Consider the following 22,693-nt stretch of genomic DNA (forward strand, 5'->3'; position numbering starts at 1 on the left):
TTTCCCTTTCACTGCCAGCTGAGATAAATCAATAATCAAAGAATCACCGTGGTATTTATGTATTTTTAGAGAATTTCCGGGGGGCAGTTGATGCACACGATTTCCATTCATTTCTGTGAGGGAGTGCTCCCTTCCTGCAGTTTGATCATGTCCATGCAGTCATTTTAATTAACCCAAGTTTTTAAGTGCTTTTGATTTTGTGCTGTAAGCATTTTCAATGGCCAACCCTTGTTCAGGCCTGTAGCTAATTGATTTTCATATTGACAGCACTGTAGTTTGCCTGATAATGGGGAGATGCTGCAACTGTTGCAGCATCCATCTGTCTGTCAGCTGCCATATGTGCATGAGTGGGTGGACAGTGTCTCACAAAAAGCACACCAACATACACAAACAAGCAGACACACAAACAGTATAGCAGACCACATTTATAGCAGCTTGAGAAAGTCCAGTATGTGCACAAATGACAGGTACACACACACACACACACACACAGATGTTGAGGATCTAGGACATGATTAGTTGAATAGTGGAGACATCATTTAAACAGAACATCCCCTGTTTTACTGTAGCTGAATCCCAAATCTCTTCTGTGGGGGATACCTGCTTCTGTGCAGCTAAACCACCACTCAGCTCACCTCATTCTGTTTCCCGCTGTCTAATAGAAGCCATCTATCACTGCTGTAACCAGAGTGGGCTGGGAATAAGTAACTTAAAATTCCTAATAGAGAAAAATCCAAAGGCTTTATTTTTTTAGACAGAGAGGAAGAAGGGAAGAGACAGTGGCTGCATCTCATGTCTCTTATACAATCATTCCTCACTCTTTGATATGAACAAGTTCTGGGTTGAATGAGAATCGAGGATGTCCCAAGACTCTTACATGTGCTCTAAGAAGCAAGGAGGCTGCTGGAGGAGTGGAGGATGTTACAAAAGAGCATCCTTTGCAGAAGTCTTTTATGTGCTGACATACTGCAAATCAGATGGTGACTGACTCTTCAGGTGAAGAATTGGAGAAAAATATGTCCCATGTCAGTATAAACATACATGCTCGATTCCTCTCTCCATGCATTTCTTCCATGTATCTCTTCTATGCATCTTGTGTGGGCAGGATTAGGACACAAGGAAAAGATGCAAGTGAGGGAAACGGTGCAGACTTGGGATGTACCCTATATCTGCATCTTTTACTTGCATTCCTCCTTGCACCTTCAGTAGGAGGGACTAAATTGCAAGGAAAAGATGTAATTAAGGGAACTGAGATATACTCCTCAGCATGTTTATGTAAACCTCCTAGTTTTCACAGTGGAGACAGGATCTTCAGACAATGGTTTTCCCATCTCCATGGCCATGAATATGCAAGATTATCTTTTCCAAGCATCCTTGATATGCACATGAATCCTGTGAACTAAAGATTGAGGGCTTGCTTTTTTTTTTCTTATTTTCTTTATTTCACTTTTCTTACACCTTAGTAAAAAAAGAACACGTGCTATTTCACAGTTTAGTGCAAAAAAAAAAAAAAAGAGCCATAAAACCTAACTAAATATCCCCCGCATTTTTAAAGCAAATGTGAAAATGACAGCGATTTCCTTTAGGGTTGCATATGTATTCTTTGCATAAACATTCTTTATAAAGACGTACATTGTTTTATCTTCAGATGAGGATAAGAAGTGAGACTCTATTCATCATGCGATAAGCTTGTTTTCCTCAGGCTGCTTATCTGTGGATTTTGGCACATATCTATTCTGACGCTACAGAGACACTCAGCCAGTCTGTATTCTCATCCTACCACAATTTAATGTTTGTTTTTGCTATTTTATTTATAAGCACAGCTGATCTAATACTGTTTGTTTTGCTAATTGCTTAATTTCAAAATTTACATATACAGTACTGACTAACATTCAGGTAGAATCTCCAACTTCATGCGTAGTATGTGTAAACAAACCCAGGGTTTACTTCATTCCCCTCCCAACCCTCTCCCTTCTAATGAGCAGAGAAGCTGGTTGGATGCAAACTCCTTCCAACCTAGTTCTGGCTTTGAAGTACTGCTTTTCCTACCCTTGTTAACCAACACCCACTTTTTTTAATCAGCAGCCCATTTATGCTTTACTGTGAGCATAATTGAAATTCTGAAAATAAAACATCTCAGCCTGTGTCATGTAACGGGAAATATGATAATGTATGCAAGAGAAACATTTTTTCAGGAGAAAATTGATTTTTCCACTTGGTTCTAACTGTGGCGTAATCCATCACTTTTGCATCTTGCTGAGCTGAGATGAAGAAAGTGTGGGTCAGAGGGTTGTAGCTGCATTATCTGCACCTTATATTGTCTGATGTGGCATATTTCTTTTCAGTTGGCAATTTTTATGGATATTGGGGAAACTAAACAGTTATTCAGCATTCAGTCATTTCTGCCATATGGGTACATAGGTTTTGTTTAAAAAAAAAAAAAAGATGATGGATGGGCAGCAGCAGATGTGTAACTACACTCCCCCATTGTTGAAGCCAGCCTGAGGGGGCAGGTGTTCACGAGAGCCCAGAAAAACAACTATTACACACCAAACTAATGGCAAAGATACACATTACAAGAACGGAAACAGGTTTCAATTTAGGATGATTGATTGAAGTTATCAAAAAAGAAGAGGCTGATTAAGTATTTTAAAAATTGTGGTTTACTAGCCTTAAGCTGTGTGCGGTGTCTGCTAATAGCAGCTGAGACAGGAAAAAAATGGGGGGGGGGGGTTATCAGCATTTACTGTAAATAATACGGTATCTTTACTGTCATTCATTTCTGTCACTGTCCTTACACTCACTATGGCCAAGTGGCATCATTCTGAAATGTAATATTATAGAAATAAAAGCTTAAACAAAGAGCCCCCATGGGGTTGGTTCATGACCCACTACTATTTTCACAGAAATGAATAGAGAGCAAAATTCATTCTGCTTCTTCATTTTCTCCTTTGTGTTTATCAGGCTGAAAATTCTTTCCTCCTTCTCAAAACTGCCTCTATATCCTTTAGTAATATGTCCGTTTGTCTGAATTGTACTGCTTCTTCTCTAGACTGTACCTTTATGCCTTCATTCTTTTTATTAAGCAATGGAGATCGGTGAGCTCACATACCAGACTTGTTCTTCCCAGTCTCAAACTCAACAGAAATCTAATCAGCCAGAATGAATACAAATGCCTGTGTAGTCTGCAGGGCCCAAATGGGTCATGCTCAGTAGCACAGGTGGTGTTTTGGTTTGTTTTTTTTGTTTTTTTGTTTGTTTTTTTAGCTAATTTCTGGTTCAGGTTCAATAGACGAGTGAAGAAATTGAAAATCACACAGATGCAAAACATTTCTTTGGACCCACAGTTTACAGACTGTCAACTCACACTGCCAATCCAATAGTCTTCTCTCTGTGTGACTGCCTTCTTCTGTGCTTCCTGCTCTCTTCTCTATCTTATTTGTATCATGACTTTATCTCTTCTTTCGTCCTGTTAAACCCCCTGCCCAGCACAGTCTGTCTTTCCTTTACCTCCACAGGTGAGTAGTTTAAGCCACTCCCAGTATTCCCTTAATTTTTAGTTATAGTAAATGGCATCAGGGTATGTTTGTAATTTTATACATAAATTATTATTTAGTGGACTAATCCCAGCTTGAGTCTATTTTAAAGTTTCACAGAGGTGACAGAACTCAATCCTTTAACAACCCTGAGATTTAGTGTAAATTCTACACAATGGAGACAAGGATCCAAGTCATTAATTTCAAGGTCAGCCTTTATTCTGCTGTAAACCAAAAAGACACAAATTGCTGGACTCACAGAGGAAGGAGGGAGTATTCCCTGAACTGGGGAGAGATATCAAATGAAACCTTCTCCTACTCCTGTCCTTTCCAGCTCCTGCTCTTTTCTTTCCAAGAGAAATAAGAGAGGGAAAGAAACGGTTTCCAAGGTCACTTTCATCCTCTTTCTCCATCTCACTCACACATACACACGCTCAACTACAGACAATTAAAGGCATGTCCTCAGAGGACAGACAATAGACATAATTTCTGTTGATGATGGAAGTTAATTATTCACTACAATGGCCATATGACTGCTACACACACACACAAGCAGACTAAAGATACCCATGAGGATTTTCTGTTGCTTTACACAGAGCAACATGTAACACTATAAACATCAGTCATGTCAGTGTCATCTTGGTAAAAATAAATTCAGTGAAATGCTATCAAGAAGTTCACTGGGGACCTGGTTGAACACAGGATTACAATATTATTGATTACAAAATTCCCCATACACATCAGCTGACATTACACAGATATCTACATGTATCAGCCAGTCCAAAGCAGAGAGAGCAGACAGGCAAAGTGAGAATACTGCTCTTCCAGCATCATTTTGTTTCCTATTTGCTTCCCAAATTACCACCTTCTTGAAACGGGTATAAACTGTTGTTCACTCAACACAGTACGCCATGTGCACCTAGCTACAGGAGCCGTTTAGCTCAAACATACAAAGTGCACCGTGTAATTGAGTCAGATAGAAGCCAGATCACTTTCCTACCACAAACAAACCACTCAGAATGTGTTTGTGGCCAGAATGAGATCGCTTCTTGTAAAGGGTTTCAGTGCAGTTGATTTGGGCCACACTCTACCTAGATGAATCATACCAAGGAGCAAATGCACTACTGAATTCAACTGACTGTTTAAATAAGGCAAGTTTAAAACAACTTAAGATTCATCTAATCTGTATATGACTGCAACACTCCATCAAGGCACTGCTGGAGGATCTCAAGGGAGAATCCTGCAAAAGCTAGCTTCTTTGATGTCTTCTGAAGGGATGCTTTGAAGCTCAGAGGTGGATTTGTCACCACCTGTCATCTTGTGAGTTAACGGATTGTTCCGTGGGCTGTATCCTACCTCTCCAAAGAAATGTCATCAAAATCTATTCATTACTGTGAACGAACCAACCAATTAAAGCATTACCTCCTTCTTGGAGGAGAGAACAAACACTAGTAAAAATCCTTTTTATTAGGTAACAAAAAGTTGTAGAGACAATGAAATGTTGTAGTGCCCACAAGTCTTATCTAATCTATTTTGATTGATGAGTCAAATCTTGTCACTACCAGGGCAAAGAAATGCAACATACCTAGCCAACATCTACACCTCCTTATGCTGTCATGGTCGGAGGGCTCAGACCTTCTCCAGTTGACATGCTGTGAGAGGGTGGGAGACTGGGCAGAGGTCGCCAGTCTATCACTGAGCTGACACTAGTTCCCACAATCAATCAAAGTCAACTCAGCAGTTTCCAGCATGTTTGTTACATCCTCTGCTACAGTGGATGTAACGGATGAATATGCACTGTATGTTCTGTAGAAGTCCACGTTGGGGAAAGTGCCTTTCAAATTATAGTATCCCCTTCTCTTCATGATGTTGTTTGAGAACGGTCTGTTACTGCTGCACACTGTGAGAGATGTGGGGGAAAATGGTGAGTATCTTTAATCTAAGCGCTAAGGGTCAGACCACTGTCCAGAGTTAGAGAGAGCAGATGGCCAGAGTCAAACAGTACAGATGGCTTAAGATGAACTCGGTCTAATGTGTTAAGCCAAAGAGGGACAATTTAATGTTTCAGAGAAAGAGGCCAGAGAAAAACATGAAAAGCAAATGCATACAAAGTATTAAAATGTAGGGGAGAGAAATTTCAACAAAACCTAAGGAAAAAGAAAATTCAATTTAAAGAGAGAGGGCAAGAACAGTCTCACAAGCCTATTTTATTTTCTTGCAATCATCAAGATTATAACATATGGGTCGCATATGCCATATGTTAACATGCAGAATATGGCCAGAGAGGACTGTCATATTGAAGTCAGCCACATCTGTCACTTCTTCTCACCACATAGCCGCATGCATCATCTCAAATCTTGGCTCTCTGTTATATTCTTCCTGTCCCCTGTTTCGTCTGCATTATAAGATGAAGTCATTTGAGTTGCTATGATATTATGAGAGGAGAGAAATGTAGCCTACAGCCAGTGCAGGTGAGATAAAAATAAACAAGTAGAGATATTATGATGACTAACTCTGCATAATCTCCCGGTATGTTAGTGTGATTGTTGTGTGAAGCTGAAATTAATTGCCTGGGTGTTATATCATGGCTACCTGTGACTTGTCATTGTTTTCCACCTTGCTTTTCTTTCCTATTTGCCAGTATGCACTACCAGTCTGTTTTGTGTTGTGCTCTTTTTGTCCACTTTGTTACTGCTTTGTTTGTTGCCTCTTTCTTATACAAGCCATAGTATATTAAAGCCAGAATAAAACAATTCAGAGACTATGAATAACGGACCAAATTTGTACAATGTATGTTATGGGCTGCCTAATGTGTCCCCATACCCAAAGCTAAACTATAAAACCCACCATAATCATGTTTTAATCTCCCTCAGAGCACGACAAACATGCTATGTTACCAACAAATTTATCCAAACCATGGACGTGTTATACAAACCTAAAATACACAGCCTTTGTCCTCCATTGGTCTACAGGCAAGTTTTTGTACACCAGGCTATCACGCTGACTCACACAGCTACAACTTTTCATTCCCATCATGATAATGCCTGAGTAAATACTGATAGGTGCCCTCCGTTCCACACTGTTATGGCCCCCATGAACAATGTTCCCATGAATCACACATCTAGGAATGAAGCATGACAAAATGGACTCTAGATGGTAAAAATTAACACATTACAGTTCTCATCTGAGGTTTAGCACAAATGTATCACTGCATTAATAAATTTGACCTTTATTGTTTTGTTAATTAATTGTTCTAAAGCCAGAAAGTAATGAAACAAATTGAAGTGACATTTTTAAATATCTCACCAAGCTTTCAATGGCCAAAGAGATTCATTTACTATGATATTAAACTCTCACATTTGAGAAGCTGAAACCCCAGTTTTGGCATTTTTGCTGTTGACTTGCTGATTTTCACTTTCATCATATAGCCAGCATTAATTTTGCTTTGCCTGTAAATAAGTGCAAAGCTTCTAAAAGGGAGTCAAGTCTTTTTTTTTAAATGTCCAGTTTTAGCCAAATAAAAAATGTATTGTACAGTTCATACAAATTACATTTCTCCAGCATTTCCACTATGACCAACTATCTAAAATGAAGCAGGAAGGCAACAGTACTCATGAACAATTCAAACTCGAATCGGTTGTAAATATCCACAGCGTAGTCCATAAGTGTTCATGGTTTAAAAAGGAGCGTTCCACATTAAAAGATGGTACACAAAAAATTATTTTACTTGCAAAAAGCAACAAATAGAGAGACTTTGTTTGCCTTTGCAGTATGTATATGACAGGCATGGGGGGGCTGCATGCCTCCCCTGATGTCACATCAGGGGAGGCATGATTATCCACCAGGCTTACACTTTAATCAATCTAAAGCACTAGTCCCTGTCAGCCACAGTGCTAATCCCATCAAAGGAGGGCTCTTTCTGTCTGTCAGTTTATCCTCTTTCCATTCACCGCCATGTTAAATACCCAACAAAGACACATGTCAAGAGTCAACCAGGCTTCAGCGTGGAGACATCAGGCCCCATTCAGCAGTATTACATCCAATCCACCAACAATTCATTCAAATTTAAGATACTGCAGGAAGGATTTTCCCATTGATGCAAATTAATTGTGCCTATGTATTTTACTGTTAACAGTGGAAAAATAGCATTATTTGTGGCTGTTGTAGTGATTAGCTTTGTACTTTAAATTCATAAAATGACAGTTTAACTCAAACAAGGAAAACAAGTCGTGTCAGTGGTGGAGAAGGCAGAGTACGGATGCTAATGGATTGCTTTGTGCCATGGTGTGGGAGCAACCACTTGCTCCCAAATGTGCCCAAGACCATGGAGATGGCTGTGGACTGGAAGTGCAACATGGAGGCCATGTACTGGAAGGGACAGAGCAGCTGTAAAGATATCTATCTATCTATCATATATCTTTCTATATATCATTATTTGGCTGATCTAGAGCTGAAACATTTATTCAGTTATACTGATTAGTCATGAAATTAATCAGCTACTATTTTTATCACTGATGAAACATTTACATAATTTTTGAAGAAAAAAAATTACATTGACATTAACATTAACTAGATACAACTTCTCAGTTGTGAGGATTTGCTTTTCTCTTTGTCTTATAATTGGTAGATGCAGCCCTGGACTGATAATTAATTGTTGGACAAAAAAAATGAACCAACTCTTTTGATAACTGTGTAATAATTCAGTTCACTTGTAGGGTATATCCTGTGATTTACTTCTCAGATTTGAAAATTTGCCACTTTTTCTCTGTTTTGTGCCACTGTAAACTGAGTGTTTACAAAAATATGCAAACTGAGTGCTTACTCACACCCAATAATATGCATGTAACTGCCTACCCACCTACGCACATTCTTTGTCAACTCTAAAATGCACTGTCATAGGCTGTCACAGTCCTGATGAATGGACGGCTAGATACGGATAGGGGCCAGCAGATGAAGCACAAGGAAAACGGAGAGAAAGAGAGAGATCTGAAAAGAAGAGAGGAGAAAAGAGAATCACTGAGGGACAGAGGTGTGTAAAAAAGAAAGATGCAAGCAGCATAAGAATAATCTAAGAGCTGGAAAGAGAAAAAAAAATCTTCTGTTGTTGTTGTTCTTTTCTGCAGACCTCTCTCCATCCATTTGTGCATGCATATGTTTATGTGGGTTCCTGGTATTAAAGCCAGGGAAGGATGAGGGAGAGAATCATGTTTTCAGTGTTGACTCATGTCAGTCATCATATTGATACAGAGGAGAGATGACACACAATGTGCATATCCTGACGTGTCACACAGAAGATACAGGGTAACCATAAATCCAGCTACTGGCAGATACAAGACAAAGAGACGTACAGGTTACCTAGAGATTCTACTCAGCTTCTACACTTCAAAGTAGCAAAACAAGAGTGTGTTAAAAGTAAAGGTCAACATGTTAAGTAAAGGTAGAAAAGTATTAGCAGCATCAGAATACTTCAAGAACCAAAAGCAAGGGTACTAATTATGCAGAATAGAACATTTCATTTTTTAAATATCTATTACTGCATTATAATGACTGTTGCATTACTGAGTACATCACATATAATGTTGCAGTTGGTAACAGTCGAGCTAATGTTAACTACCTTATAAGTGTACAATTGAAATACTGCTGGGTAGCTTGTGAATTTCCTACTAGTGATCAAAAGAAGTCTCATGATTTATACTGCATTTTGTATAGTTAATCTGATTTTAAAAAGTAACTAGCAACTAAAGTTATCAAATTAAAGTAGTGAAAGTATTCAGATAAATATTTACCTCTGAAATGTTGTGAAATATGAAGTGACAGAAAATGAAAATTCTCAAAGTAAAGTACAAATCTCAAAATAGTTCTTACAGAACTTGAGTAAATGCATTTGACTTCCAGTGCTGGAGATTGCCTACATCTTTTCATAGTAAACAAACAGATGGCCACCTACACTGTTATGCCAAATAAGTGTGCAAAACAGCAAGGCGCTCAGATAGAGAGACGACAGGACTGGGCCACACAGTCATAAATGACCCATCTGCTTAAACCTGGTGACAAATTGGGATTTTTACTTAGGCTAGTTATTTCTCTTCCTATTAAACTGCAGTTGGCAAAAGCAGCCTAACTGAAATGGTTAGGGCAAATCTGGGGCTCTGGGCTGTGGCCAAGTTAGCACATTGCATAGAGAGATTTGGAGCAGCTTAGTCAGCTGCAGACAATGCAGAGCAGTGGCATCATGACACAAAAAACACAAACTATTGGTTTGTGTTTGTGCCACAATGCAGGCTGGCAGAATGTGTGTTGGCTTTATCTACTGGGAAATGGCATGCCCACACAGCAGGAACAAAATGATGTGATGTATTCAGGCTTCTTTTGTCTGCGCCTATATTCAAGCTGTATGATCCTGCAAGCAGCCACTACCTCTGCAGCCTTGCTACGAGTGCCAAGTTTGAAAACCAAGTCTGAAACATTTATCAAACCTGATGGTTAAAATAATTCACAGTGACATCTGACCAAGCAGGCCAATTTCAACAGGAAAGCCCTCTCTATTTATTGCTAATGTGTGGTACAACCAGAGATTGTAGTGGCAAGGAAACTAATTTACTCTGGGGCTTGTCCTTGCCTTAGAAGAAAGTTTCATTAAGACACTTATGTCACTAAGAAAATACAACTGCAGTGCAATGAAACAGATTCTGCAGAGTCTGTACTGGTGCTATGCAAACCTTCATTTAAAATGCCAAATATATCAGAGAGGCAGATTCTACTCGATCCCCTCTCACCCATCATCGCTGTCTCCTCTCATCCTCTTCCCCTCTTGCTTTTTTCTTCCATTTTCCATTCTCAGTCGTTCTCTCTTCCTCCTTTCCTTCCTCCATCTCTCTGTATCTGATCTGCTGGATGCAAAAAGAGATGCCTCAGTGTTTCTTTGCTGACTGACAGAAATATCTGATTGGAGGCAGACATACAGGCAGAAAAAAGAGAGCATGAAAATTGTGGCCTGTGAAATGCTGTACCAACATTCCATCTCTCTTTTTGTTACTCACTCATTCCTTCAGTGCCTCTTTGCCAGACCTCCTTATAGCTGACAAGGGAGTGCTAAACTGAAAGGATTTGCTTCTCATCATCTGTCCCTCCCTTAGTCCTATTCAATCCCTGCTTTCTAATTGTAAATCTCCCTGCTTTGATTGATTCCTCTCTGTGCGTCACTCTTTTTCTCCTCCCTTCACTTGTTTCTTCTTTTTTCAGACTAAGCACATGCCTCTGTTTTTTTCCCATGTCTTTTCTCACTATGTCCTTTTCTCAGATGTTGCGTACATCCTATCTCTCTAGTAAAATACTTTCCAGCAGCAGGATGAAAGGGATGCAGTGCTCGCTAAAAATCAGTGGCTATCTGTTCTCTCATTGGCTGACATGGAGAGCTGTTGGTTGATTTTAGTTACCAGGGAGAATTGAGAGATAATGAAACAGTGTCAGCAACTTCAGGAGGTGCTGGGGCCAGACGGAGATAGAACAAGACAAGGATGGCCAGTCATGTGCAAGTATGAAAACGTTCGGACAGTTTCTGTATGTTTGGTCAAGATATGTGTAAATTCCATTTGTTTGTTCACAAGCACACTGTAGGACACATGATGTGAACTGTCCAGACCCTGCAAAAATCACAGTGAATCTTGGTTAGAGATGGCTGCTGATAGATGGTTCTGTTCTAAGTGGCCAGTGAGTACTATCAAACTATCCAACTGCAACCTTGTGCTTGAAAAATACATTTTAAAAACCCACTATTTTAGCCAGCCATTTCATATTTTTTTTATAATGACAATATTTTGAATGCAATTTTGCTACTAGGATATTTGGAGGAATTACTTTCTAAAAATAAAGAATGGTTCTTGGCCCAAATTGACATTCAGAAGAGGCCTCCCTCATGACACAGTCCTGCTGATTGGACTCATTCATGGTGGGTGTGCCATTTCAAGTACTGCAATCTAGCCTGATTGTGTCACAGTGACACCTGCGCCTTCCCTCTCTCCCTCCTGTTATGGTGCAGTCAGACCAAATAATCCACCTGGGCAACATTTACTAGTGTGGTGTGGCCAAAAGCAGAGTTCAAAGTTGTGGTCCGCCTCCTTCAGAGGATGCACATTGATGCCGTTAAGGTTTTGTGGCTTTCAGCTATCACCAGATTGTCTAATTCCTTTAATGATGCTATAATGCGGGGTTTGTTTTGATTTCAAACTATTTTTGTCTTGCTGTGTGCTGCATGTTTGCATGATCATGCTTGCTTGTCACTGTATTTCCTTTTTACTAATATTTGGACCCTAGTACCTACTGCCAGCAAATCCCTGTAGTGAGCTAATGAGCCTTTATATTTGGCAGCGCAGATTATCATCATTACCATTATTTTTGGAAGTATCCACACAGAGACATTCATGCTACGAAATAGATTTAACACGCTTCTTCACTGAGACACCAGTTCTATTCTATGGAAGTCCTTGTTAAGCTCCAATGTTGGTTTAGTTGAAATTCAGTCAACAGGGACTGGGATCTCTTTGGGAATGACTGAAACAGCATTGGACGCAGCTGTGAATGTCCATAACAAAACACAGAAAACACTAGGCAAACACACTGAAATACAGACGTGTCCGGTGAATCCCCAGTGGGAAATTAATATTTTAGCAGCTCGAACAAGAAGCTGTGAGAAATGCGCAAACACACACTCACAGGTGGATGAGCAGAAAAAGTTCAGGGCTCATTAAATCCTAGTCAGGCAGCGGTTCCACAGACGCCAAATACGTCAAGCAGCTCATACGAGAAAGGTTTTGACTGAGACAAGTGCACACATAGCTCTGAAAGAACATAACCTGGTAACTGTGTGTGTGTGTGTGCACTGCATACATGTGCAGTGTGAGTTAATGCTCTCACACTCTACCAAAATCACACACACACAGTCATATGCAACAGCAAGGGATTCATCTGTTGATCTACATTCCTGAGCTTCATGCAACCTATTAGTGCACGTTATCTCACCACATTTACTTTGACAGACAGGAAAAACATCCAGTGCCCAAATACACACACACACACACACACACACACACACACACATCCTGCTCTCAATCATCTCATCACATTTTTCTCCCTGTTCATTTTTGTTTCATCTGCTTTTCTCATGCTCTTCTTTACTACCATCATTTAAAATGTTTGAGCTCTAATGGGAAAAACGGTAACTACCTTCTACCTTTGAACCAACAGAGCTGAGCATCTGTTGGTGTGTTACTGTATGTGTGCACGTGTGAAGAAGATAGAGACAGTTTTCTCTCTGGCATCAAACTTTTATTTAAAAACACGAGTTGTTGTCAGGGAGAGAAAGCATCTGTTGCGGTTGTCCTGAGAATGATGCTGGGGGTTTGAAGAAAGGGAGAGACATTAAAACCATCACTCAGTTCTCACAGAGGCCTACACACAAACGCACCAGGATGAAACAATACCTAATAATACTAAGTGATTGAATAATATTTGAAAACATTTTGACTTTTGCCATTCATTTTAATGACACCTGAGAAGATACTAAAAACAATAAACCTACACACACACAAGAGGAATGAATATAACAAAGGTTACAGTGGCAGCAGCTCACAGTCACAAATGACCTTTAAATTAATGGCTTCTGCAGCTAAATCTATTCTAAGAAAATGAACAAGAAATTGTAGGAGTGAAGTGGCTTGTGACTCCTTCACAGGTTCGCAGGTTTAATATGCAAAATGTGAAATCCCATCTCAGGCATGCTAAACACAAAACAAAAAGATACATGCACTGGCAGCTATATTTGCAGTTCTACACTACTACTACTGCTTCTCTTTTTGCCGATAGAAAGCAAAGATCTGCCGGCACTGCTGCTTTGCAAGTGTCTCAAACTTATATTGAACTTAAGAAATACACTCTAAACTAAAAATAACCCTCACTCTTTTATGTAAAGGGTTAGAAAACAAACCTGCGATCCATTCTGAACGGTAACAGAATATGAAAGCCACTGACTTGGTTTGATGTAACTGTTAAATCCCTCATTTTCTCACTTTTGTCCAGCAGTGGCGGTGATAATCACAGTCCTCTAAAGTCACATAATTGAGGTTTACCCACAGTGTCTCTGTGTTGCTCATGCTGTCAGCAGCACCAGCAGCAGTAGGAAGCAATGCAACACAGTTAACCACGACCACTCTGTGTGTGTGTATGTGTGTGTGAGAGAGATTGTGTTAATAACCGAGGTCACTCCAGCATACACTAAAGTGTAGTACAGTGGAGACAACATAAAACAGGCAATAAGTCAAACTTTTTGCGGGGAGTGGTCACTTCTAACAACATTCAAACAGTGAGTTCCTGCCTCCGGCCGCCAGCCAATTACAACACAGTATTTAAAGATGAAGGTTCCATTAAGGAAGTCCCATGTTCCCCTCAGCACTCTCCACTCCTCTAACGACAGACTCTGTTTTTTCCTGCCTGTCAATGCCAGGAACCCATTAAGGAGCAGTGGTGGGGATACAACATAGGGAAACAATGTAAGGATGGACCTCGCTGTTGATCCCTGGGAAATGTCCAGTTTTATTCTGGCTGAGCTACAGTGCAGGACCTACTGTACCTTTAAATTATACCTGAAAACCTGGTTGTGTTTTTAATTACTTACTTTTACTTTTAATTGACTGGAAACTACACCCCCACCTCTAACATTAAAGGATCACTCCTGTGGCTTTACCTATTTTAGCTCTACAATGACAAATATGGTCTGAGGCAGTACGCCATAAAATCCAATATGATCCATCACAAATGTTTTATTCACCTTTTATTTTTAGTAAATCAAATTGTGATATTTTTAAAACTCTTAATCTTTGATGCATTGAAGGAAACTGAGAACATGCAAGTAAAAAATACATAGCAATGCTATTATAATATGGTAAAGATGAGTAATTAGGTGTTTTTGGAAAATGCCTGTGCCTTCTAAAAAAGGAACAGTTTTTGGGCATATGTTTGTGCTAGCAAGTGAAAACCCGGCTGATGTCGCCCACCCAACCAAAAGCCAAGGAACAGGAGAAAGCCTTACACTTTGTTTTGTTCCTCTGATCTCCATAGTTCTCCTCAGCGAGGAACTGCAGCCCACTTCACTGACCCTTGTCCAGCCAAACCCACCCACTCACACATATCACTATTGAGCTCTGTTACAGCGCTAAAGATGCAAATACACAGCATAACCCACTGTCTTTCAGAGTCAACTTACTCCCATTGGTACGAAAAGATAGTTAATGCCATCAGTCTTAGAGGTGTTCGGTTATATTCTAAGCACCACTGTTTGTAATATTTAACGAGAGTTGGAAAACCTTTCAGATTTCTGAGGCACACATGCATTGTTTGGCCCAGATTTGGCAACTAAAAAGGCACCCTACAAGAAAATTTAAAAGCAGGGCAGGTTAATGTCGTTACATAGAAGAGGATGTTTCCATTGTTACATCCTCACTATGCTGTTATAAGATTGGCAGCACAAAACATAGAACACTATTAGGGTTGGATGCAACAGTAAACTTATTCTGACTGATTAAAAACATGGGGATTTCTTGCTCACTTTTAAAATACAACACACAATGAATGTGATCATGCTGCAGCTCATTATCAGATCAGCTATATTGCATACGTGTATAAGGGACTGCAGGTTGATGGATAAAACAGGCGCTGCCCAGCATTTGCTACAGTATCCTGTCTACTCTTTTCTGACAGTCTGTCTAGAATTGCAATAAATCAACCTTAACCTGGAGTAAATAAACACTGAGACAGACAAGCTGGGTTTCTTATGTTTTATGATGTCTCATGTCAATTGAATAACAGTGAAGTGAATGGTTCACATTGGTTTGATTTGGTTAATAGGTGTCTAAGCCAGCTGACATTTCTTTAAACACAAAATGTGCTTTCGGTGCATAGAAAGAACTTTATCATTTGGCAATGGCTTCAGTGCTGGCTAGCTAATGTACAAAAAACTGGGCTGGTTCAACTTCAGCCACACAAAATTACAAATTGTAAAGGCCAAATTTCTGATATCTGCAAACTTCACATTTTGCTCAAAGAGGGCGTGAGACTGAGTGTGGTAAAATGCAATTCCCTGCTACATTTTAACACAAGGAGCTGTGTTAGTCAGGGGTGAGGGGTTGCAGGGGGAGTGTCTCGTAGGCGTGTACAATACAGCCACAGCATGATGAGTCTGACGATTCACATTTCCAGCCTGTGAGTGTAAATAATGGACGCCAGCAGTAGGAAGGTACTTAGTACTCTTTTGTAGCAGCGTTGTACAACTCTGGAAAGGCTATAACAGCAGAGAGGAGCATTTAATTCTCTGTTCACTATTTGTTCGCTAAACAACAATATGATACGATGCTAATAGTAAAAAAAAAAACAGTCCTGTTCCCGTGGACATCCTCATCCTAACCATCCCCAGTTCCAGGATTGGTCAATGCAGCGCCTTTGCGGGATGATGTCACCATCCGGTGCTGTATAGGTTGAACCATGATTCGACTTTTTTGCCACATGGAACTACATCAATTTGCTGGAGCCAACTGAGATGGTGGTGCCTGGTACAGTGAATGCAATCCATTTATTTTTATACTTCATGTTATTGGTTTTTCTTTAAATGTTTATTTTTTAATTTTCTAAGGACCCATGTCTACAATATTGTAGCTTAACACTGGATTACCATACATTTGTCCTCAATAAATTCTTTTGTGCTGAATGATCTGATGAATTAGGTTACTTAGAGAATTTCTCTACTCATACTAATCATCCCATTAACATCATCTGAGGACCACAGAGCCACTTTATCTGGTTTACACAGTAGATATGCTGCAGGTACAAAGTATACACACACCACTGGCTCAGTGTTAACTCGCCCTTCTGCTGACGCTGACTGGAAGGTATAGCTTTAGCATACCAACATGGTGACGGGGGGAGAAGCATGACACAGCTGAAGAATAGTATGTCAACAGAGAATGAGATTAGTAGTGCTATCCCTAGCCATTGGTGTGTGTGCCTTTGTATTACTTGCATCATGAGGACTGAAACCTATTAACACACTCACACTGTGGGGACTCGACCATCCTTGTGGGGACCAGAAGCTAGTCCCCACAAGGAAATCACTGAATTTTAGGGTTAAGTTAATGTCAGGGTTAGGTGTTAGGGAAGTAAGTCGATGTAAAGTCCCCACAAGGAATGAAAACACAGCGTGCAGGCATGTGAGAGAGAGAGATGGCATCTGGCTCTTGTGTATCTGTGTGCATTCTCAGTGAGGGGTTTTTGGTTTCTTTGACTGACACAGACACTGTAGGGAGTCCCTCTCCCTCCCACAGCACAGCTAAGAAACCTGAAGCTCCTTAGCCCAGACTCTGCTACTTGTTCAATGAAAGAACATGCATATATGTTTTTTTTTTGTGTGTACAAATACTGTGAAGATATAACAATTTAAAATCCAGCCTAGTGTCACCCTATATAGCTCATTGTCAAACACACTTGCAAGGAAGTGTTTGAAAACATATAAATCTGTTATTTGTTTCTAGCTTAATTTGTCTTTGTGGTGAATGATTTGGTTCGACTAATGTGTACACCTTTATCCCTTTAAGCAATCAACTTAGTATCAGTGCACAAACACACTCCTGTGGTGTGGGCCAACAAAGGCATTTACAGGTCCAGAGAAGTCAGTGGATGTGAAACACATGGAAGCGCTAGGCACTCAGCCAGTCGAGACAGACTGGCATCAACTAGCACCAGCCAACTTCACATCCACACACACCCACACACACACTGCAATTTCAGCACTCACTCAGTGAGAGAACAACCTGCAACTCACTGCTCCAGACATGCCAGACACACACACACACCACTGTGTTTCCTCGCTGACAGTTCTCTTTATTAGAATAGAATAGAAAATCAGAATAATTACCATTGTGACCATCACACAGACATCACACCAGAGCTTTGTGTGTTTTTTTCACTGTGTGTCATGTGAGTGTGTGTGTTGATGTGGGAAGGAAAACATTACAGTTGTACAGTGTTCTGTGCTTTTCTCTCAATAAAAGCAACCAAGCCAAGACGCTCACTGCAGTGGCCCTGCGTCTGTGAGTTTTTGCGTATGTATGTTGTCTAGTGTTCTTAAATACACTTTCCATCCGAATGAGCAGCTAAGCCTTTCTTAATAAGGTTCTACCTATAGTTTGGTGTGTAATGCTCTGGTATCCACTGCAGGCCCAAACTGGACAAATGTATGCCATTTAGCTATCATGCATCATCAGGCTAACAAATGACAATGCTAACATGGTAATATTTAGCAGGTATGTCTACCATGGTCATTAGGTTAGTTGTACCTGCCAAGAGATTTAATTTAAAACGACAAATGGAGGTGCTGGAGAAGAAATCAAGGGCTCACCAAGGGCATTAGGGGCCGTGCTTTGGACACCATTATGATGTGTACACAACTTTCACGGTAATCCATACTAACATCCATGCTAACATGTTATCTACAGTATGTGTATGCATTTTAATATTTTATCTATTTGTGTGCATTGTGTTGAGCATTTTAAATTGCTGTTGTATATGAAATGTGCTATACAAATAAACCTGCCTTGCCATACAAACTCAAACACTGATAGGTATTGAGCTTAAATAAAGGTAGTTTTGCTTGTTTTCATTTCTTGAAAAGTTGGCACTTCGCAGATGCACTGTTTCATCAGACAGTGTCAATTTGTGAATCACACATCATGGCATTGTTACAGTGAATGCCTCCAATAGCCACCAGTATGTGAGCTGGTATGACTCACCTCTCTGCACCTCCAAGGAAATCACACTGACACACACACCCACACATACAAATATAAACACACACTGACTGGGGGCCGGTATGTTAACGTGGGTTAGCTATATCGCTGAGGACAATGTGTGTATGTATGAATAACAATGTACCCTTTAACCTGAGTATGAATAGGGCATTCTTAATGTCAGTGAATGCAACATCCATCACGTATACAATGTGTAAAACTGCCCCATGTAACAGAAACACTTTGCCTTTTTAATGTTGTGTGACTGCAGTTAGCCAACCAACCATGGCCAATGCTCTGTGGCAGGCAAGCAGAGCAGCAACCGAGACAGTGTATACACTAACCAAGAATCAGACAGCAGAGAGAGAGAGAGAGAGAGAGAGAGAGAGAGAGAGACAGGGGGGTGTTGCGTTGGAGAAAGATGGGTAACAAGTCAAGCCGAGACCCACAGATGCAAATGTCTGAGAACCAACTGTGCAAAAGTTGCACATAACTAAAACAACACACATACCTCGCTTTTCTTCTCTACTCCATCCTCTGCCTGCTTAGCATGCTTTCAGTACAGTATGTGTGTAGTGTAATCATATGTGTGTGCGCATGTGGCAGGCACCAGCTGAAAAACATTAGTGAGGCGGACAGGGAATATCACTGAAACATGCAACAGCTAATGAAATGTTTCAGAGAAGAAACTGGCTGCTGTGCAGAGACATTAAAAACAAACAGAGAGAGGCAAAAAGATACAGAAAAAAAGATAAAAAGGTTTCCTTTGTCAGTATGGTTATGCACACACAGATATGTAACTGTTTGCCTGACTGTGCAGCATCTGATTACTTATACAGATGCTGAAGATCCCAAAGCAAAAAAAAAGCATCAGCACATAGACTGAGCAAAATGAGAAAAGCTAGAGTCTTCATATTATGGCTAAATAAACTCTTCTGTTTGCTTTGAAAGTATATATTTTTGGTACCAGCAGATGTCAGAAATATAATTAAAATGAACCGTGAAAAAACCAAAGTAGCAGAGAGTAGCAAGGAAGAAGTAAAAAGAGAAAGGAAACAGGATGAATGTTAAATCTGACTACCTTAACAAGAAAGGGTAGAAGAGAGGATGACAAAGGAGGCATGCAAGGAATGAACCAAACAAACAGCTGAGAACGGAAGAATTAGAGCAAAAGAGTAAAAGAAAAATATGTAGAAATAAAGGCAGACCACATCAATCTTTCCCTTACCTTTGCAGCTATGTGTAGTATCCTTAGGGACACAAAATGGAGTGAGGAAGAAACTTCAGTTTCACCAGATCCCCACTTTCTACACCTTTCCAAGGTAACGTACATATATCTGTATATATCAGCAGACACTTCAATCCACCAGAACTGTCTGTCTACCTGCGTGGGTCTCTGTAAATGTATCCTTGATGGTGATAAATAGTGGTGAGTGCAAGGAGAGTACTATGCTAGAGGGCAGACAGACTGGCTGAAACAGGAGAGCAGGAGAGTAGAGAGCAGACTGAGTAGGATGGAAATGTTGCTGCTTCCTAACACTGGAGAGGCTGGGCTGGATACACCCACCTCCTCGGCATGCATCAAAATGGAAATCACTCGGATGCAGAGAAGTACGGTATGCTGTGTGAGAAAGCAAAAAAATCATGCACACATACATACGCTCATAAAGAATCTCATTAACTCAGTTCTTCTGATACACACACCGAAAATGCACTCTTGACTGAAGCGAGTCTGTGAGAAATGTCTGCCAGTGCTTTCGGCAGAAAGAAATAAAGCAACTGATGTGAAAGCAGAGAGAAGAGGGTGTCATGGCAAAATCAACCTCTAACGAGTTGTATTTGGCGCTCACTGTAAGTTATTATTAATAAGTGGCACCCAAAAGGTCTTCGAATAGTCACAAAATGATTACAATTATTTTAAAAGACTTCTTGTGAAACACTGAAACAATCTGAGCAGGACAAATCACTGACCTCCACACTGAGGCCATGTAATGAAGGGTGATTTACAGACAGCGCCTGATTTTATTTTAATAAACTTGGTTATCAGTTATTCGTTTAAAGTCATCATTTGCTCATGTTTCTCTTGTTGAAATCTTTATAAATAAAATACCCTTCAGTTTGAGGCTCTGGTAAACAATTAAAGAAAAGAATTTGACATTTTGTGCAACAGGCTTAGTTTTCTTGTTAGAAAAACTGAAGTGCAAAAACAACCAATTACTGTTTTACAGGGGGTTATGTGTCTGACTATTCTTGGCCCTAAGCAAACAGCAGCTACTCAAAGAAATAGTCTGCTACAGTATTCTCTCTAATTGAGTGGGCCATATAAATGGGCTAAATAAATACTGTCATACATCCAGTGTCATGCTACCTTCCCCCTCTTGCTGGCAGTAGCATTGTATTTACTGTGCAGAAATGAGAGTGTTTCCCCAAAATGTTTCCTTTAATCTATTAATAAAAGCACAGGTAACAACAGAAAATAATAATTAGATAAAGGCCTAAAAAGGTGGTAATGTGTTTACATGTGAACATGTGTAGACAATGTGTATTTGAGAATGAGAACCTGTAGGAACAGCTATGATGGCTACTAATGTTGCTGTATCCAGTGGGCCTGCAAAATTAGGCATAAAGCAGGGAAACAGGACATGCAGAGAGGATTGCTGCTGAGAGGTGGTACTGTATATCTCAATACATGCTCCTCATTCTTGGAGTGCACTATTGGCTGTCGCTGCTTTCATTTTCCCCACAGTGTGCCCCTCCTGGGAAGGTGTATGGGGAATGGAGGGGAGTGTTTCACATCATGGGTCAGGCCTTTCAGCTTCCATGACCCACCTCTACTGCTCCAGTCGTAAGGGCCTCCTACCTCCTGGGACAAAGCCTGCCTTGATAAAGGCAAGTTCTACTGCTCAGTATATAGAGAATAGCCCTCATTAGTGCTACAGATTAGGGGTTAAGTTCTTGTTGGATCTGCCAGTGAGTGACAATATTTCCAAAATGTTGCATTTACACGATTAGGGGTTAATTTCTTGTTGGCTCTGCCAGTGAGTAACAATATTTCCAAAATGTTGCATTTACAGTTGGAGCAGTTTGTCCTGATTCAATAAGTGGTTTCATGTCTTCGAAGTAGGAATACATTTCCAAGGAGAGCGCATTCCCATTACCATGCCATTGCTCAAATCTGTCCAGTGACCTCGTTCAACGACTGACAATGCTGTTGCATCCTGTGTGTAAATGTAGTAGCCAGCCCAAAAACAAGGCCATGTTTTGTTTTCAATATATAGGACAAGGATAGCAAGCACTGCCTTGTTCAGATTACTTTGCTTCCCATAAGAAAATTATGTTATCGGGAGGTGATGTGGGAAGTGAAAAACTGTAATACTCCCCTATAGTACATCTTCTGGTTAGATTTTAGATGGGATGTGAGGAAGAGCATAACACCCCACCCCCTTAGCTTATAGTTAGTACATCTGTAATGAATTGTATTTCATTAGGTAATTATTAAACAGTGTGGTTTGAGGCAAAATGTGGTTCTGTACACTCACTTAGGGAAGAGATTTACTGCCAAAGCCAACACAGAACTGGAGATCGAAGAGATAACATTCTGATGCTTGAGACTGGGATGGGGATGGGGATGGGGATGGGGATGGCATGCACTGTCTCCATCTACACACAGCCCCACAGGCTGTCCTGTACCTCTAAACCACTCCCATCTACTGCTATACCAGCATCCTTGATCCAATATCACTTGATCTCCAAGCCAGAGATCCTGAGTGGATTCTGGAAGCCGAAGCACAGTACTGTAGCTCATGTCCATCGATACAGCTTAGCTGCTGAACAAGCAAGCACTATGCAGCAACAGCAGCAGCAGCGGATCGTCCTGCATACTGTACGTAGCCTTCTGATGTATAGCTAAACCCCCTGACCTGGTGTATGCAAAGAAAAACGTGACACCTGTAATTTCTTATTTTTGTTCTGCATTCACGTGCAGCGATCACCCCCTAAATAAAAACGTACGCCAGCAAAACACTCAGTAGCCTTATCACAGTAAAACCAACACGCTGCAACAGAGATTAAATGAGCTACTATCGATAGGTCTTTCAAACAGTTTTGGCTTAGTCTTTTCAAGCAGAAAGCAGAGAGATGCAAACAGTGTCTTACCGTGAATGATAGCCTCTGCTGACTGTCAGATGAAGCGATGCTCCAGTGAAGACAGGAATGATGCTGCTGGACAAGTCCAGCTTCCATTACCGTGGACAATGTCGACCCCTGTCGATAAAAGGTGAGCACTGTCAATAACAACAGTAGCCTATTTAATTTTCTCTGGTGATCTTA

General features: G+C 40.4%; 1 protein-coding gene across 2 annotated transcripts in view; it reads right to left on the bottom strand.

Annotated features, from left to right (window-relative positions):
- Nucleotides 1-22,541, bottom strand: part of kank4 (KN motif and ankyrin repeat domains 4) — a 51,084-nt gene extending 28,543 nt beyond the window's left edge. The window contains exon 1 of one of the 2 annotated variants that reach the window (XM_020602725.1): nt 22,520-22,541. The gene's annotated coding sequence lies outside the window, so the exon portion shown is untranslated. Of the gene's footprint in view, nt 1-19,592; nt 19,849-22,519 lie in introns of those variants that run through there. The other variant, XM_020602723.1, reaches the window with a different exon arrangement.
- Between the last annotated feature and the right edge of the window lie 152 nt (nt 22,542-22,693).

The sequence above is a fragment of the Monopterus albus genome, unplaced genomic scaffold, assembly GCF_001952655.1.
Source record: "Monopterus albus unplaced genomic scaffold, M_albus_1.0 scaffold58.1, whole genome shotgun sequence".
NCBI lineage: Eukaryota > Metazoa > Chordata > Actinopteri > Synbranchiformes > Synbranchidae > Monopterus > Monopterus albus.